This window comes from Coffea eugenioides, chromosome 5, assembly GCF_003713205.1.
Source record: "Coffea eugenioides isolate CCC68of chromosome 5, Ceug_1.0, whole genome shotgun sequence".
Taxonomy (NCBI): domain Eukaryota; kingdom Viridiplantae; phylum Streptophyta; class Magnoliopsida; order Gentianales; family Rubiaceae; genus Coffea; species Coffea eugenioides.
In genome coordinates, this window is record NC_040039.1 from 8,584,791 (window position 1) to 8,591,961 (window position 7,171).

Genomic DNA, 7,171 nt, shown 5'->3' on the forward strand with positions numbered 1-7,171 from the left:
CTTCCACTTTCAACTATCGGCGGCTCACCTAATTCCTTACCACTACAGAGGGTTATAGCCTTCACATGTTCTCTTGGGTTCACCTCAGTCTTGTTAGGTAAGTCCCATTGGTTGCGATTGTTAACCGCATTAGCAATTTGGCCTAATTGGACGTCAACATTCCTGTACATATTGGTGAGTTGGTCCATCATTCCTTCAATTCTTTCAAACCGTTGAGTAGTGGCACTGGCTAACTTTTCAATTTTATCATTTGATACATTTGCCAGCTTCTCAATTATCAATTCCCAAGCTGGTTTGGACTCCTGCAGTGGTTATTTCGGTTGAAAATCTGATGGATTAACTGATTTTTGTTGGTTCCCTTGATCCTTCAATCCAAAATTCGGGTGATTTCACCATCTAGGATTATAGGTATTGGAGTATGGATTATTTTGGGGTGGACGGTTGTAATTGTTGGGATATTGAACCTGTTCGCTGCTAGAACACATAAAATCATCATGATCTCCGTCGCAAGTGGTACAACATGCAACAACTATTCTTTGATTAGAACTAGCACCAACATGCCTATTAAGCATCTTAACCACATTATTCATTTTTGCACTTAACATATTCAAGGTATCTACTTCGAGCATACCTGCGGTTCTCCTTGTATTACCTCATTCGTTTGTCCATTGGTAGTTGTTAGCAGCCATTTCTTCGATCAATTGTTGAGCTTCCTCAGTTGTCTTTCCCATCAAAGCTCCTCCCGCTGCCGCATCTACATGCGTCTTTGTTGGATCGGTGAGACCATTGTAAAATGTTTAGACTACTAGCCAATCTGGTAGACCATGATGAGGACATCTTCGTTACAATTCCCGATAGCGCTCCCAAGTTTCGTACAATGTCTCTCCTTCCTGTTGAGAGAAACTAGTTATATCCATTCTCAATTTAGCAGTTTTTCCAGGTGGAAAGAATTTATTAAGAAAAGCCTTAGCTAATTCATCCCAAGTTGTAAAAGTATTTGGAGGATGAGATTGTAACCAAACCCTAGCCTTATCCCTTAGTGAAAATGGAAACAATCGAAGTTTAATTGCATCATCACTAACACCATTAAACTTAATTGTATCATAGATTTCAAGAAATGTTGACAAGTGAGAATTTGGATTTTTGGTAGCATTACCTCCATATTGAGATTGTTGTACCATTTGAATCAGTGATGGTTTAATCTTAAAATTATTAGCATTTACCGTTGACCTTACGATGCTAGTTTGAGAACCTTGTATTCCTGGTACAGCAAAATCTCACAGAATTCGCCTATTTTGTTCATTTTTCGCCATTTCTTCCTCAAATGGTAATTCTATCAAAATTTTCTTTATCGACCCCCAAACCTCTTGTTCCTCTTTTTTTTTTTTTTTTAATCAAACGATAACATTTTATAGATAATAGATAATAACACTTGAAAATACAAGAGTTAATTACAAAAAGGGGTAACTACCCCCATATCTTTCCTAGCAAGAACAGTTAACCATGTTGGAAATGAAGCTTGCCAATCAATGGTATTAACCACCTTGGTTGCAAATTGAGCCATTGCATGACTGCAACCATTCGCACTTCTGGGAACAAAAGAGAAGATACAACTGTCAAAGCTAGTCTTTAGGGCCTCAATGTCTTCTAGGATTGTTTGTAACTTACAATCCTGAACATTGCCCGCATTGATCGAGCTCACCACATTTCTGCAGTCCGACTGGACTTCTACCTTTGTCCATCCTGCAGCTTGAGCCATTTCCAGCGCACTTCGGATTGCTAAAGATTCCTCCGTGGCAGCTTCCCCTTTTTTCCTTCTACTAATCCCTCGGGCTTTTACTAGATCTCCTCGCCAGTTCCGTGCAACAATTCCCAATCCGGTCCTGACCATTTTTGCTGAGATTGCTGCGTCCGTATTAATTTTCACTACTCCCTCCATTGGTGGCTCCCAATTATGCTGACTCAGTCTTTGCTGCTCTGTTGATTCGAATCCTCGGGGTTGAGGACCAGTTGCCTCTTCAAATTCGATCCACTCTTGCTGGGCTTTGTCAATTATCACTTTTGCGTCCTCATTCACCAGCTGAAATACTCTCTTGTTTCTCGCCTTCCAGAGCTGCCAAAGTATATTTACTGTGAGCTTGATGCGGTCCATTCCTTGGGCACCCTTAGCCGATTCCATCACAGCATCCCACCACCTCCACATGTTGCCTTGTAGCTCAGCTATCCCTTCCCAACTCACCGGAGCTAGCCTCCAAGCCATTTGAGCTGTTGGACAAAAAAAGAATACATGTTCAATGGTCTCCGTAGCCTCACCACAACATTGGCACTGATTGCTTCCTTTCCCAACTCTTTGGTAGAGAGCTTCACTAGTAGCCAGCCCATTTTGCAAACACCTCCATAAAAAATGCTTGAGCTTCATTTTGATATTTAAGCCCCACAATCTTTTCCACACCGTGTGCTTCCTAATTGCCCAACTAGTCTCTGAGTCAGGTGCAATCCTGTGGTTTATAATCTCCCTTCTCCCTTTGGCAACAACGTAGCCTGTTCTGACTGTATAAGCACCAGACTTGCTATGCAACCAATACAATCTGTCTTTCCTTTCATATAGACTAAGAGGGATGTTAGTTATGAGATCCACATCATCTATATTAAACCAGCGATGCAATGTATTAGTCTTCCACCTCCCCTCCTCTATTAATTCATGGACACACTCAAGTTGACACCCTGCTGGTTTAACCGTAGTTAATTTCCCATAGCGCGATCCAGCTACCCATCTGTCTTCCCAGATTTTAATTGACCTTCCATCTCCTACCCTCTTGTATAAGCCCTACTGAAGCAGCTCACCTCCCTTGTGTAAACTTTTCCAGCACCAAGATGCTGTGTTCGGGGGCTTTTGAATAAGCCAGTCATTCTTTTTCATGTACTTAGCTTTCAGGACCTTGCTTACTAACAAATTCGGATTTGTAACAACCCTCCAAATTTGTTTTGCAAGCAAGGCAACATTGAAGGCTTCTAAGTCTCTAAAGCCCAAACCCCCTTTCCCTTTAACTTCAGAAAGCTTACTCCACCTCACCCAATGAACTTTGTTCTCTAGCCCTCCCCCACCCCACCAAAATCTGGCAATAGTTGCACTAATACCCTTGCACAAGCCTTTAGGGAGCTTAAAACAAGACATAATATAGGTAGGCATAGCCATGATGACAGATTTGATAAGGATCTCCTTACCCCCTTGACTAAGCACTTTATGTTTCCATCCTTGGAGTTTACTAATGATGGTGCTTTTCAGGAAACCAAACACCTGATTTTTAGCTCTCCCAATGGTCATGGGTAATCCTAAATATTTCCCACTAGAGGCTTCCCTCATATTGCCCAAAACCTCCCTAATCTCTCCTCGAAACCTGTTGGGGGTATTTTTAGTAAAGAACATGGCTGATTTATCAAAATTTACTACCTGTCCCGTGGCCTGTCCATAAGTCTGAATGATCTCCTTTACCTTCTTAGCCTCCTCCTTGCTTGCTTTGCAACACAAAAGAGCATCGTCTGCAAAAAAGAGATGAGAGATCATAGGGCTGTCTTTGCAGACTTTGATGCCCGTTAGTTGCTTAGAATCCACAGCTTTCTTGATTAAATTGGACAGCCCTTCCATGCATATAATGAACAAGTAGGGGGATAGGGGATCCCCTTGACGGAGACCTCTAGATGGTTTGATATGGCCCACCTTTTGTCCATTCAAATTAAAAGAATAAGAAACGGTGGAGATACACGTCATGATCCAGCGAACAAAAGTAGGACAAAAGCCCATATGTAACATAATTCTGCCTAGAAACTTCCACTCCACTCTATCAAATGCTTTTGACATATCAAGCTTTAAAGCCATAAAGCCTACTCTACCCCCTCTCTTATTTTTAAGGAAATGCAAGACTTCATGAGCTATGATAGCATTATCAAGAATTTGACGGCCAGGGACAAAAGCAGATTGAGACGGATTAATACAGTGCACTAGGACTTTTTTCAATCTATTAGCCAAAATCTTGGAAATAGTTTTATAAAGGACCGTGCAAAGGCTTATAGGCCTGTAATTAGAAAGCACAACAGGATTGTCAACCTTAGGGATAAGAGAGATAATGGTCTCATTAATAGCCGTTAATATATTACCAGAATGGAAGAAACTTTTGACAGCATTGACAATATCATTTTTGATAATATGCCAGTATGTTTGGAAAAATAAAGGGGGCATACCATCAACTCCAGGAGCTTTATTTGGGAACATGGAAAATAAGGCTTGTTTTATCTCCAAATCAGTCACTGGCTTGATCAACTGTATGTTCACAAGATTAGAAATAGTGCTCGGTATGCCTTGCAACACTTCTTCAAATTCAGATGGATTACTTGAGTTGAACAGCTCCGCATAGTGCTCGCTGATCGCAGCTTCGATTTCCTCTGCACTCGTACACCACTCCCCATTAGCCTTCTGGAGTATACTAATATTTCTCCGTTTTCTAGCAGCCATGACACTTAGGTGAAAGTAGGCTGTATTCTTGTCCCCCTCCTTGAGCCATCTGCTCCTTGATTTCTGGCTCCAAAACAGCTCTTCATCCTTATAAGCTTTGCTTAGTTGTAGCTTTAAGGTTGTGATAACTCCTTTGTTGCATGGCTCATTCCCCTCACGGACGGACCTTAATTTCTCCTTCAGCTCCTGAATTTTTGCCTTTGTGTTGCCTTTAAGAGACTTGTTCCATTCAATCAGAGCAATTCTACATTCCTTAATCCTTTTCACCACTCTGAACATTCTAGACCCATTTTGTTCCAGTCCCCAAGCTCTTTTAATAACAGCTATTGATGCCTCATCCCTTGCCCATCTTTGGTCGAAGAAAAACCTTCTTTTGGCCCTCCTTTGCTTCGAGTCTGTGTCCATCAGGAGCAGGCAGTGATCAGAAGCCTCCATTTCAATGTGTTCCACAACAGCATTCTCATACTTTTGCACCCACCTAACACTTCCTAAACATCGATCTAGTCTCTCTCTTATTTCTCCCTCCCCTTCCCATGTGTTACTCCATGTCCAAGGCACCCCCTTACAGCCTATATCTACTAGCTCATTCTCAGAAATAAAGCTATTAAACTCCCTAAAGCTACCCTCTGGTCTCTCTCTTCCCCCCCACTTCTCCCCGTTTGAGCAAATGTCGTTAAAGTCACCCACAACTACCCATTTCTCACCCCATTCCCTCTTTTTTTCCCCTATTGTCTCCCATTGCTGCACTCTCACCCTCTCATCTGTACTTGCGTATATACCAACCAGCCACCAATAATCACTCATGTCCTTGTCCTCCACTCTTGCTGCAATATACCAATCAGAGCTGTGTATATCCAACAATTGTACCCCCTCATTCCAAAACAAAGCTAGTCCCCCTGCTCTACCCTTAGGATTCACTACAAAACTATTCTCAAACTTAATTCTATTTTGCACCTGTTTCATATACCTTTCTTTGTTTTTTGTCTCACATAAGAACACCACACTAGGAGAGTGGAGGTGAATTACCTCCTTCAGCTGGGGAATTGTCAAGGGGCCTCCTGTACCTCGGCAATTCCACACCGCAACCTTCATTGTGAAGGCGGAGGCATTGCGGGGCTAGCCTCCAATTCCCCTCCTTGTTGATCGACTTCCTGGTCCCTTCTTAATAGCTTGTGTTGTGGACTATGTGTTACGTCCTCTTCCATAAAGTCCAGAACCTGCCATTCGTCCGTTGTTTTTCTTTTCTCACCAAGGTTGCTCACAGTCCCTCTATCCGTAATGTCTTTCAGCGGCACCCTTTTAATACGTGAACTCCTCCTCCACTGCTTTTTCCTTCCTTGATTTCCTCTGCTTTCCTGGATCCAGCCGTTGGTTTCCTTTGTTTCAGACTCACTTTTAATTAAAACCCCCTTCTCGTATTTATTGTTATCATCTCGGTCAATGCTTGCATCTAAAACCATCTCTTCTGGGTGCTGATTTTCTTTCCCATTCCAATCATTTTCCAGGTCCACTACCTCTTTAGGCCTCTCGTTGATATTCCTCCCTTTGAAAAAGTCCCCCTCCTCTCGTGTACACTCCTTCTTGTCCTCTTTTTCTCGGCTTCCTATCATCTCGACACTCTCCCTCAGAATCTCATCCCATTTTTCCTCCATTACTAACTTTTGTTGGTCACTCTTCTTATGTACCTTGTCACTTTCCCTGCTGCTTGTACCAGTTTCGACCCCAGAACCTGTCTCAGTTATCATCCCGCCTTTATTACTTGGTCCCTTGCTTACCAAAGCTACCTCTCTGGACTTCTTATTCACCTCTGTACCAGTCATTAAGCAAACTTTCAGAGGGGAAGCCATAATATTCCCTGCCCTCATCCACGCTCCGTATTGTCCTTCCCTGCACGTCTGGCCCTCCCTTTTGTCCCCAGTACAAGACTTATCCCCATGCCCAATGATCCCACAATTGTAACAAAAATCTGGGCATCTCTCATACCTAAATTCCACCCATGTATTCACTCCCTCAAGCTTAACCAAAGTTCCTCTTGGGAGAGGTTGTAGGAGATCCACTTCCACCATAATCTTCATATGTCTCCCAGATTTCCCCCCCTGGTGGAACTAGAACCTCCCTAACAGATTTAAAAACCTTTCCTACCTTAAAGCCCACTGACTTACACAACCAATGAACTGGGAGATTCCAGATTTGAACCCATAGGTGAGCAAATCGGAAATTGTGGTCCTTCTTATCGCACCCAGCCTTCCATTCTTTCATCACAAGAATCTGGTTATCCATAATCCATGGTCCTCCCATCAGAATCTTTTCATGGTCCTCTCCCTTCTCCAACTGGAACTGGAAAATGTTAGGACCCAGTTCAGTCACAATCAGATTCCTGGGGTAACCCCAGGCATGATTAGTAAAGTTCTTTATGCCCGTGAAATTTGCAACCTTTTCACCAATCAGTCTTCCAACCAAACTCTGCCTACAGTCTTGAACCCCCTCGCAAATGTCCTCAAGGCAGAGATCTACCCCTTCCAGTTCCGTTGTCGATAGTTCAAACTTGCTAAAAGCTCTTGTTAGCTCTTCCTCCATCCTTTAGACCTGCAGTTGCAGGGCTCTACCTTGCACTATTCCTTATCGTAGAAACACCAGATGACGTAGCCTGCAAAAACAGAA

The 7,171-nt window shown here is 42.8% G+C and overlaps 1 non-coding gene across 1 annotated transcript; it reads left to right on the forward strand.

The window, feature by feature from the left end:
- The first annotated feature begins 819 nt into the window (after nucleotides 1-819).
- On the forward strand, nucleotides 820-926 carry LOC113772624. Its single transcript, XR_003468593.1, has one exon. It is a non-coding gene; the product is annotated as a small nucleolar RNA R71 (small nucleolar RNA).
- The last annotated feature ends 6,245 nt before the right edge of the window (nucleotides 927-7,171 follow it).